The sequence below is a fragment of the Trifolium pratense genome, linkage group LG4, assembly GCF_020283565.1.
Source record: "Trifolium pratense cultivar HEN17-A07 linkage group LG4, ARS_RC_1.1, whole genome shotgun sequence".
NCBI classification, from domain to species: domain Eukaryota; kingdom Viridiplantae; phylum Streptophyta; class Magnoliopsida; order Fabales; family Fabaceae; genus Trifolium; species Trifolium pratense.
Window position 1 is genome coordinate 56,880,161 of NC_060062.1, and position 12,650 is coordinate 56,892,810.

A 12,650-nucleotide genomic window follows, 5' to 3' on the forward strand; every position below is an offset into this window, starting at 1 on the left:
CGACCCATTTTTCGTATTCGTATATTTTATTAAATGTTATTTTATTTATTAATTGGCTTTTATTATTTTAGTGAGCGACGAATAATTATTTAGCCGAGCATAAGTTATTAGACGCGAGAACCTTTGTTTTGGGCTTAATGGGCGTGAGAGGCCATTTGGGCCTAAGCCAATTGGGCTTGGTTCATGACTTTAGAAAGTAGTATAAGTAGCAAGTCAAACCCATGAATAGTATCATAACTTAATTTCTTTGAGTGAGCAAGAGCAAGAACAAGCTAAGCTAGGGTTTTGGCTAGGAGATCACGAGCAAGAGAGAAGAGGAAAGGCTTGGATCATTATCTTTGCTAAGGTAAGAGATTAGAATTCATGATTCTTGAGTGGCAAGGAGAGGAGAGATTGTCTATGTCTCCATTCCCGAACTCTCCCACTCAATTTCTTTTTAGACTTTTGATTAAGCTTTTGTAAGTGAGTGTGATGTTCTTCATCATCACTTTGTATGTGTTAATCACTAGCTTGATTCCACGAAAAATATGTATGTGTTTGAATCATGTTTGAAAAGTTTATGAAAGTTGCTTAAAACCCAAGAAATTGGCATGATTTTGATTGTTTGATGTATTTGGATGTTTGGAAGGGATGATTAATGTTCCTTGATACCATATATGTTAGGAATTGCTGTTTATAAGAATTTATAACATGTTTGAATGAATTTTTGAGCTGATTCAATGTTAAACCGCCTTAAGAAAACTCAAGAACAGATATTTTTCTGGTGTAGTTCGCTAAGCGACAAGGACGCGAACCTGCTTGCTACAGCTCGCTATATGTTCGCCATGCACCTGTAATCCTCTGATGTAGTTCGCTGCAGCGAACTGAGCTTCGCTTAGCGAATAGTTCGCTACCTGTTCGCTACTGCTTCGCTTAGCGAACAGTACTGAACCTGCAACTTTTGTTAATGGTTGTAAGTGTAATTAGGCACTTGTAACGTGGTTTAAGGGTATCCTTACATGATTGTTGATACATGTTGATGCTGTTAATGTTTATTGTTAATCGTTATATGATTGATAAACGTGTATGCAATAAATTGCAGTTTAGAGTGAGTAATGTGATGTTTTGGCATTAATTTGCAATGTTAAGTGAATGTGTTAGGATTGTGTTCCCGCATTCATAAAAGAGTAGCTTCGAGCTAGAGAATATCATATGGTTGATATGTGTATACATACATGCATTCATGATTGTATGTGAACATTGGAAACTTGGGTTCCAATAACGAAAATGGATTATGTGTCCATAATGAAGCCGAGGATCGGATTAGATGAATCCATGAGTCCAGAGTTGCTATCCAACAGGATATAAAACTGTGTTGGCTTATCCAAGGGAGATAAGATGGTTCGGTAAGTTCCGACATATCCAGCAAGATATAAATCTGTTCTTGGTCCACCGTTGGTGAGACACCTTGGTACCACATGCATTTAGTCATGTCTAGGGATGGCATGACAGTGAATTGATTGGCATTAGATACATTAGGGTAAATGCGCATATATTTGATAAATGGTATGTGACATTATCTGGTTGAATTGTGTTAAACTTTATTAATTGATAATTGTTTAGTGCGATGTTTTGGCGTGAGTTAGAATATGTATGATAGTTCGAAAGTGTAAGACCTTTCTTATGCTCGTATGTTATGCGATTATGTTTTCTAACTCTCTGCTTTGTGTTATTTGCTGGACCTTTGGGGGTTCAGATATTCAGGCTGAGGACTGTGCCGACGATTAGACTGCTGTTTTAGCTTGGTGTTGAAGTATCTTTTGGTGAGGAGACTTAGCATAGATTTCTCCTTGTAGTGCTAGCTTTTGGCTAGAGTTTGTAAATAGTAAATGCTCTGGTAATGTAACATCGAGTCGGGGTTTACGCTTGGCTTACATCGTATATCGGTGTTACCTTTTTGATATGCTAGTTCTTGTATAAGTGACATCCTTAGGGATGAATATGGCTTATGTATATATATGCATGCTTGGTTAGATTGAATCCGCTGTTGCTTTTCATGTTAAACTTCATGACGCTCTGTGTGTATGCTTGTGTTTTAATTACCGCGTGGCACTCTGCCTTTACACTTGTTAAAAAGTTTTTAAAATTACGTTTTTAAGGGTAGTATGGGTTAGGGTGTTACATCCTATAAATAGGACCCCTTTGTTACAATGTGATGTACACCTTGAATAGAACAATACAAGAGTTTATTCTCTCTTCTCTTTCTCTCCTTCATCTCTTCTTCTTTATTCTTGTTATTCTCTAGGAATAGTTCATAACACGTTATCAGCACGATAGTCTCTCCCCTTTCAAGAAAGGTATAGCAACAATGGGAAGTGACAATTTTATTTTATGTATGATTTTTTATTTCTATTTTTTTTTCAGATCATTTTTTTTATTCTCGTTTTTTATATTAATTCACAAACTATGATCCAGAAGTATCATGGTGAAATTTTTGAAATTTGAATCCCGAAGATTCATAGTGTGATGAAATTTTAAAATATGAATCCTAAAGATTCATAGTGTGATGGAATTTTAAAATATGAATCCCGAAGATTCATAGTATAATGAAATTTTAAAATATGAATCCCGAAGATTCATAAGCATACGCTTCTAAAAGTACCGTAAAATATCTTTAAAATATGAATCCTGAAGATTCATAGATATAAGTAAAATGAACATCAATCCCTGAATGATTAGATAAATAACTGATTTGATCTGTTATAAAGTTCTTAAACAATTGTGACACATCCCTGAAGGATGTAGAAAATATTTGATAAGATCTATTATAGAGTTCTTGAAAAACTCATGAAGAATTCAATGTTATATGCATCCCTGAAGGATTGCATAAATGATTAATTTTACATTACAATGATGTTATATAGTTCTTGTAGAACTTGATATGAATCATTTCTTATGAATTCCGGAAGAATTTAATATACATATATCCCTGAAGGATAACTCTATCAAATATTTTAGACTCTTAACAATTTTTTATTTTTATTGAATTTATCTATTTTATTTATTTATTGTGATAATAATAATAATAATTAAATATGCATATATCATGCGTCAATTTTATATTACTATAAGAATACTTGTGTATCATCTTTGCATATAATGTTGATAAATAATTTTAATTTGATACATATCATATCGTAAAGCATAAACAATTAAACATATATATCATATATATATATATATATATATATATATATATATATATATATATATGAGTCAGGATCCGTTGACACCAACTAGTTTGACACCAAATGTTACACCTCTCAATAATATTTTAACCGATATAAATTTTATAAAATCCACCGTTGGATTGAAAGTTTACATCATATAGATCATTTGTGTAAAATTTCAAATAAATCCAAAATCATTTGATATGTTATTGAGATACATCAAAATTAACGGTTTTTGTATTTTTTTAAATGCCGTTAATCTTTATGTGTCTCAATAGCATATCAAATGATTTTGGATTTGTCTGAAATTTTACACAAATGATCTATATGATGTAAACTTTCAATCCAACGGTGGATTTTATAAAATTTATATCGGTTAAAACGTTATTGAGAGGTGTAACATTTGGTGTCAAACTAGTTGGTGTCAACGGATCCTGACTCTATATATATATATATATATATATATATATATATATATATATATATATATATATATATATATATATATATATATAGGTACATGTTGTTCAAATTATTTTTAACAAACTAGCACACATATCATATGCCAAATTATTTTAAATACGTTACATATTCTATGTATATGCCATTTTTCTTCAATAAGATACTAATTAATCTCATTCATAGTATATGTTACATTATGATTATTATTATTAATTTCACGTTTAATTTGCATTATAAACTTTCAGTAGGTTACATTATATAAGTATTAATAAATAAAAATTAATTGGAATTTTTTTACTGTGCTTATTATGCTTATATTTTTATTTGCTTAATTTTATTATTTGATGATAGTATATATCAATGATAAATGAATGAAAAATCATTCTCATAAGTGAATGAAGTCTGACCCACTGATGTTACCTCATTCTCGGATGTGAATGTAGCAATACACGATTACCATGGACAAAATTGTGGTCATGGTCGTGGTAATATATAGTCATGGCTGTGTTAATTTTAAGAGTTCGGCTTCTCACTAGAAGTGAAAAAAAAAAAAAAAAAGGGATGAAAAAGTGGGAAAATTAGCAAAACTAATGAAAATATATGTGATAGTTCCCGAAGAACTAAAGCAGAAAAGGGGAAAACCTTAATATTGAAGTATCTTTGAATGATTGCTCAAAGAATGAAATTTTCATGAAGAAATTATGAAGATTATTGTGATTATTATATGAAGATCACTTGTGATATAGTTCTTGACAAGCTAAAGCTTTAATATTAACGCATCTTTGATGGATTGCTCAAAGAATATGGATTTTCTTAACCAATGTTAATGAAAAATTATTTGTGTTATTCTTGTAGAACTTAAAATTCAATATTAAAGCATTCTTGTAGTATCGCTCAAGAATAATTTTTCATAATCAATTAATGTTTATGAATACTAGAGGTATACTTTTTGAAGAACTACTGATTTAAACATTCATGAAAGATTGTAAAATTCTGATTTTCTCTAGCCATCCTAAATAGAGATTTGTTGTTGAGTTCCTAAAGAACTAAATTTTTACAACACGATTAAAGTCCATATGATTCATTTGATTTTAGTATAAGTGGGACTAAAATTAAAGGAAATTAACAGAAATATTATTTATGTCTCATGAATATGCTCCTGGAGTAGCAAATTTGAGAAAATAATTTTGTGAATACTTTGAAACGTTATTCACATTTGTGATGTGAAAGGCTACAAGATATATTTGAGCCTTATTTATGTTGGCACGTTACATTTTGCTATTTTTCTTTGAATACATTAAGTCTTGAGTTTATTTTATGTTGATTATTTTTCCTTAAGCTTTTGAATAAGTTTTTTTTTACTTATAATTATAATTCGGTTACAGTTTGCAAATATAAATTGATTTTAATCATTCGGTTACTTATTTAAATCAATTTATTGATTTTAATTCTAAATGCTACTATGGTTTCAAATAAAATAAAATGCAACTATTTTCTTATTCCGCTAAAATCAACGGAAATATTTCTTCTAATTCTCATACAAGTAAATTATTGCTATTCATGAAAAATTAAAGATTATATTTTTTTTGGAAGGAATAAAATTTTTATATTTGGTAGCACAAAAAAAAAATTATTGAAGGCTCCAGAAGAACCAATACGGAACCAATACATTGTTATATCGAGAAATAAAGTTACGCTTTGCCAATGTATTGTATATTTTTAAGTCTTAAAGAATTTTTTTTTTATGTTTGAAGGATATTCGCATAAATGAATATCCTATTGAAACAAGAAATGGATGAGATCTTGTATCTCTATACATTACGAGACATATTATCAACTTTTGCCTCTAGTTTGGGGTATACTTATATATATATTTGTGCAATTGAAGCACATGTTCTTGTAAACCAGAAGTTTACAAATCATAATAAGTTTGTAATTGGCAAGATCAGTTGGGTCATCTCTGATATATTATGATGCGAAAAGTTTCTATGGATATGTATTGAATGGATAGCTCGCAAAGAAAATTGATAAATTAAGAAAACGAGCGTCTCTTATTTTTTAGAATATATATAAGGTGATATTTGTAAATCAATACACCGATCATGTGGACCGATTAGATTTCTAAAATTTGAATTGATGCATGCATCAACCAAATGGTCACATGTATGTTTGCTATAAACTCACAACCAGAAGTTTGTGAGATTATTTTTTAAGAGATCATTTTATATATATTATTCTAGAAAGTATTTGATAAATATCATATGTTAATTGAAATTTATACCAAACATCTTGTGAAATATGTGCATACAAACAAAAAATAATGGACCTGAAGATCCATTCTAAGTTATAGTTGGGAACACTCAAACATGTATGTTGAGATATTTAATAGCATCATGCCAACAAATTATTATATACATAAGCTCTCCCCTAATTTATTTGAATTTTAGTTTATAAACCTATTTTCCCATATAAACATTTTTGGATGTGTTGGGTACGTCTCAATTGCTCTAATATAATGCATTTAAATGGGTAGTAAAAGAATATTGGAAAAATAATTTTTATATGAATCTCCAAAGTGAGCCAATAATTGGAGATTTTTTTACAGCTTTATGGGCTGATTATCAATTGGTGAAATAGTTTTCCCAATATTAGGGGGAGATAATAAGCAGCTAAAAATATGAACCAGAACTTCAATTGAAGTGTTTAGAAATAAATTAATAATTGTTATTTTGATCCTCTTAGAAATCAATATGAACCAGAAGTTCAAAAGATAACTCATTTGCAAAGTTTATGAAATCAATCAACAGCTGCTAATGCTCCAATAAAAATGAATGTCTCTGTTGGACAATCTAATATTGCAAATGATTCTTAACCACGCTTGAAGCATGGTAAGCAAATCGGTTTCAAGGATAAATTCCTCAAATAAGATAAGGAGCTAAAAAAAAGAAAGATGACCCAAGTGAGGATATTAAAATCTCAAAAGAGCATTTGACATAATTGATTTTTCAGTTCCAGAAGAACTCATCAGGTACCTGTAATTTATTAAAACAAAGAGATCTCAATAAATTATGTCATGAATAAAATACGATGGAACCGAGATGAAGTCAACGTTGACAATATTTTTGCACATAATAAAGCGCTATATGTGATAAATGACAATGAGGATCATAAATCAAAGTCTATTAAGGATTATAGACAATGAAATGATTGACTAAATAGATAGAAGCAATTGATAAAAAATTAAACCAGCTTTGCAAAGCGAAATGTTTTTGGACCAGTAGTCCATTTCATCTGCAGATGGAGATAAATCGATATGAATAAGTTTTCAAGAGAAAAATAATAAAAACAAAATGTTTAGAGTTTGAATTGTTATTCAAGTATATTGATAAATGTCAATCATTGATTTTCAAGAAGCATATTCACCTGAAGTGAATTCAAAAATTAATTAAGTTGAGTAGCATCTGAAATACTCAATTCATGTGAAATATGTGTTTTAACGTATTTGACTGACTCACTTGATAATGATGATCCTTGAAGGATTTAGTTATATTTGACAATGAATTATTTATATCTGAGGCTTATATTAATGATAAAATATCATCTAGACTCCCGAAGAGCTTATGAGATATTCTCATTTAAATTTATAATTTAAATAAGATTATATAGCAAAATTGTTAAAACAATTTGACATTGACAAATCTAATTTGTTGTATACTAAAAATGGTTGCAATGTCATTTGATGTGTCATGCCTCAAGAAAATGATGAACAATTTGAATTGGTCCTGAAGTACCATATCTTAATTCAATTAAGCTCACTAATATATTTGCTATAATTTCGTAGTATTTTATTTTTGCCTATTCATCCAACCCAAATATTGAAGTAAAGCAAAACATACAATTATTTATACTTTAAAGAAACAACAATATCATCCAATCATGTGAAGATTTTAGCACTACATCAAGCAAGTTGAGAAGATGTTTTTGTTGAGGACTGTAATTCAACACATACAAGAAATTCGTTGTTTTATTACAAAATGATGGTTCCTACAACAACTAAACATGAAGATAATATCAGACGCAGTGCTAATTTAGAGAAGAGTATAATAAAGAAGATATGACAGATTTTTCTACAGAGTCAACTTTTAGTAAAACTTTGGAGCAGCTAGTACAGAAGATTATTTGATTTTTCATCTCATGTATAATAATTATTTTTATGAGGGGGAGACATAAATATATATGTTCTGCACTCTTTTTCCCTTCACCGTGGTTTTGTCCCACTGGGTTTTCCTGGTAAGGTTTTTAACGAGGCAGTTCACATATAAAAGATGATATGTACTCTTTTTCCTTCACTAGGATTTTTTTTCTTTCCTAATGGTTTTTTCTCTAGTAAGATTTTAACGAGACATATCCTTGATGGACATTCAAGGGGGAGTGTTATGAATAATAATATGTAATGAATGTCCATTATTGTGTAGGTTTTCTTGTCCCCTAAATGTGTCCTATAAATAGGACCCCTTTGTTACAATGTGATGTACACCTTGAATAGAACAATACAAGAGTCTATTCTCTCTTCTCTTTCTCTCCTTCATCTCTTCTTCTTTATTCTTGTTATTCTCTAGGAATAGTTCATAACATTTTAAAAAAATTTATAATCTTTTTATTGTTATATTTTGGTCCTGTTTTTATACATAAATTTATATAAAATTTTTATTATTATTTTTGTTGTTTTATTGTTATTATTTGTGTTTTGTTACTATCTATAATTTGTTTTATTCCTATTTTTAAGCATATCATCTTTTTATATTTTTTTTGTGCAATTACAACGAAGGATATAAAACTTGGAATATGTTTATTTTAAGCCTATCAACTTTTTATTGTATTTATTTTATATTCTTTCTATATTTTTGTTTTTTTTTTTACTTAAATTACAATGGATGAATGAAAGATATAAAACTTGGAATTTTTTTTTGTAGTAATAATAATAATATGACAAAAAACTTATTGGATTAGAATGAGATTATTTGTTAGAGATTTGTTTGTTTGTTTGATGAGGATAAAGAGGAAGATATTGTTGTTTGGGAGATTATGTGAGAAAATATAGGGATACGAATTACCTTCTTGAAGATTTAGTTGAGAAATATAACATAAATTTAGTAGAATATATATATTTTTTTCTAAAAATACTATGAAAATTAGTGGGCCGACCCATCGGGCCATGTAGGCTTTTGCTTATCGGGCCGGGCTAAGTGGGCCGGGCCATGAAGTTAACGGGCCGGACTGGGCCAACCCATTTATTTGATCGGGCCGGGCCGGGCCGGCCCCTTTAACAGCTCTAATGTTTGTCACAAAACTATATCAAATTAATTGACATGACTTAGTGGTAAATGTAATAAGAAGTGTATATTTTTCAATACAAAAATTATAAATTTTCATTAGGAATATTTAGGATAATATAGTAAATTTGATAGTAATTAACTTTATTATATTTTTTTATGAAAAATTTATTATTATATTGCTAAAAAAAGACTTTATTATATTTTTTTACTAGACCCTTACCCGTGCGATGCACGGGTGTGATGCGATTGTTTTTATTGCATAAAACTGAAATATTAAATATCATCAAAATAATAATAATAAAATAGAGAATCTGATATTCAAAAGATTTATTTTCTAAGGAGAAGTGATGTGGCATTGTAAGTGAGTGGTTAAATGAAGAAATATTATTGGTTTAAGGATTATGGTTTACTTTACATGAGTAACAGAATAACTATCTAAAATTTATATATACAGGAGTAATAGGATATATCTTCGCACAACATATAAATCTATTTCAAACCACACAAAGGATTGGATGAAAAGAGATGTGGCAAAATCTAAGTCACACAATTGGCATATAAATAGTGATAGAATTAGAAAAACTCAAATAAAACAAATAAAATTAAAGGGTACATATCTTTTAAAAATATTCCAAAGGGACATATGTGAAGAGCATCAACCTCACAGTTCAGTTCTTTTGAGCAAGAGATGATGACCCAAAGCCTAAAATAAAAAATTATAAAAATAAGTATATCAATAAAAAAAATGAATAAATAACTATTACATAATTCAATTAAAAATAAAGTATATATTATTTAATTTGTATCATAATAGAATATGAATACACATATACAGTAGCACTTAACTAAACTTATAAATGGATGTGCAACACAAAAGTTGAATGTATGATCTGCAACAAACAAAAAATGTCAAATTCTCTTAATTTTATTTGTTATGCAAAAGTTAATTTTTGCAAAAAATAAAATAACTACAACAAATCATGGTTTTAGAAAATAACATAAGTATTTATACCTGATGCACTAAAGATGAAGAGGCAAGATAATGGAAAGAGAAATTGCACATATAAGATATGAAAAAATTTATTCTCACGTTCAACCGAAAAAACAAATGGTAATATTGTTAAGCACATGATTGAGCATCAGGGGATGAAAATAATTGTTTCTAACATTCGTAATGGTTAGTTAGGAAAATATGAATAAGATACAAATTAAAACAATTGTAACCTATATATTAAAATATTGGTAAAAGAGTCCGAGGGATGAAAATTAAATTGTGACTTAAGAGATGAAAAAATATTACCGGAAGTTACAAAGTTAATTAGTGTGTATTTTTGTATTCTCCTTATTATAATATAGTAAGCAAAAGTTATTATATTCACCAAAAAAAGTAAAGGCTAAGTAAAGGCTTGAGTGAGTGTATATTAAAAAGTCATAAGTATATAAATGTAGAATATGAAAAGTATAATAATAATAATAATAATAATAATAATAATAATAATAATAATAATATAAGTAGAAATGATGTGGCATTGTAGAGTGATTTAATTGGATTTAAATAGATGATGTGTCTAAATGAAACAATTTGATTGGTCTAAATGGATTAGGGTTAGGAGAACTATTTAGAAATTATATATATAGATAATAACTTTATTATATTATAATAAAAATTAGCAGTAAATTTGGTGGTAATCAGGGTCGTCCTCAAGATTTTGGGTGTCCTGCTCGAATTATGAACTTGATGTCCTTTTTTTATTTTTTAGTATAGAATTTCACTTTTTTTATTTTACGGAATTATAAGTCATGTATATAAACGTAAACAAAATAAAAGATTACATCAATATTGAAAAGTTCACACAATATCAAAACTACAATAAAATCATAACAAAATGAGTTATATATATATATATATATCTATCAATATATTCGAACATGTATCAGCCTCCTTGTGTTTTTTGTTGCGAATGATTTTAATATATTAATTAATTTTAACCCACTTGGGTTGGTGCATTGGTATTGGCTTGGGACCTGGGAGTGTGCTCCTCTTGAGGTCTGAGGTTCGATTCTCTCTGGCGCCAATTTGAGTGGGCTAATTTAGCTTCTTCAAAAAAAAATATATTAATTAATTTTTTTATCATATATGCATATGTCATATGACTAAAAAAATAATAATTTTAGTGCCCCTAAAAGGTTGGTGCCCTGCTCGACCGCTCATTCCGAACACCCTCCAAAACTCTTCTTTGGTAATATTGTTTATTTTTTTTATGAGAAATATTGTTTACGCTTTTTTTTTTTTTGCAAAAATATTATTTATGTTTCCATTTCTATATTCTTATTTTTATGCATATCCATCTTATTTTTTCTATAGTTTTTTTCTTTATTCCTATTTTTAAGCATAAATATATTATTGTGTTTTGTTCCTATCTATAATCTGTTTTATCCCTATTTTTAAACATATCATCTTTTTATTGTATTTATCTTATATTCTTTCTATATATTTTTTTATTATATTTTTTTTAGTGAAATTACGATGAAGAATATAAAACTTGCAACTTGGTTAAAAGTAATAAGGATAAATTAATAACTTTAGTGATAATCGATTTTAATATATTAGTAATAGATTTATATTTTTATGCGATTTCTTCTTATTTTTTCTATATTTTTTTTATTGACTAAGCTTTTTATAATTTTTTAATGTTTTTTTCTTCCTATTTTTATGTATAGATTGTTCTGTTTTCTTCTCATCTATAATCGGTTTTGTTCATATTTTTAAACATATCATTTTTGTATATAATTCCGGTAGTAATCTAATAGTAGATTATTAGGGTTTATATTAGGGTTAACACTTTCTTGTTATATATATCATGCTGTATATATCTATATATATAATTCCTAGATAGTTCTCCTATTATCTATGTAAACCCTAATTCACTTAAACCAATGAATTTTTTCCATTTAGCCAAGTCAGCCACTTACAATGCCACATCACTTCTCTTTACATCATTATCATCTCTAGACTCTATCTATTTTTTATATACCTACATTTATATAGATGACTTTTCATATTGTCTACATTAAAACATGAGGAACTTATACTAAAGAGCCACACTTTACTACTTACTCACCATATATTCCATTAGTTGCAAAAAAAATTCATCCATTTTCATCATACATGTTCCATAGTTAATGCATTAAAATATAAATCTTAGATAGTTCTCCTACTACTCATCTCAACTCTAATCCACGTCAGCCATTTATATTCAATTAAATCACTCAATAATGCCACATCACTTCATTATATTATATCGTTGTCATCTATATTATTTTTTTGTTTTTATACTATTGTCATCTCTATCTACTCTTCATATACCATAATAAATAATAAAGAATTATATCTCTCCAATATCCAATATACTAATCAAAATAATATATTGTTACACGTACAAGAGGATAAAATCTAAAAACAATTATGTTTGACCCTTGGCTATCCATATGATATGATGCATAAGGTCACACAATCATGTAACTCTCACTTCCTCATGATTTCTCTTCATTTCCCCTAATAATTATATTCAACAGTTCACAACCTTTGCACAGTTAATTGGTTCCTATATAAATGTGTCAATCCTTCTAAGCATTTCTTCAC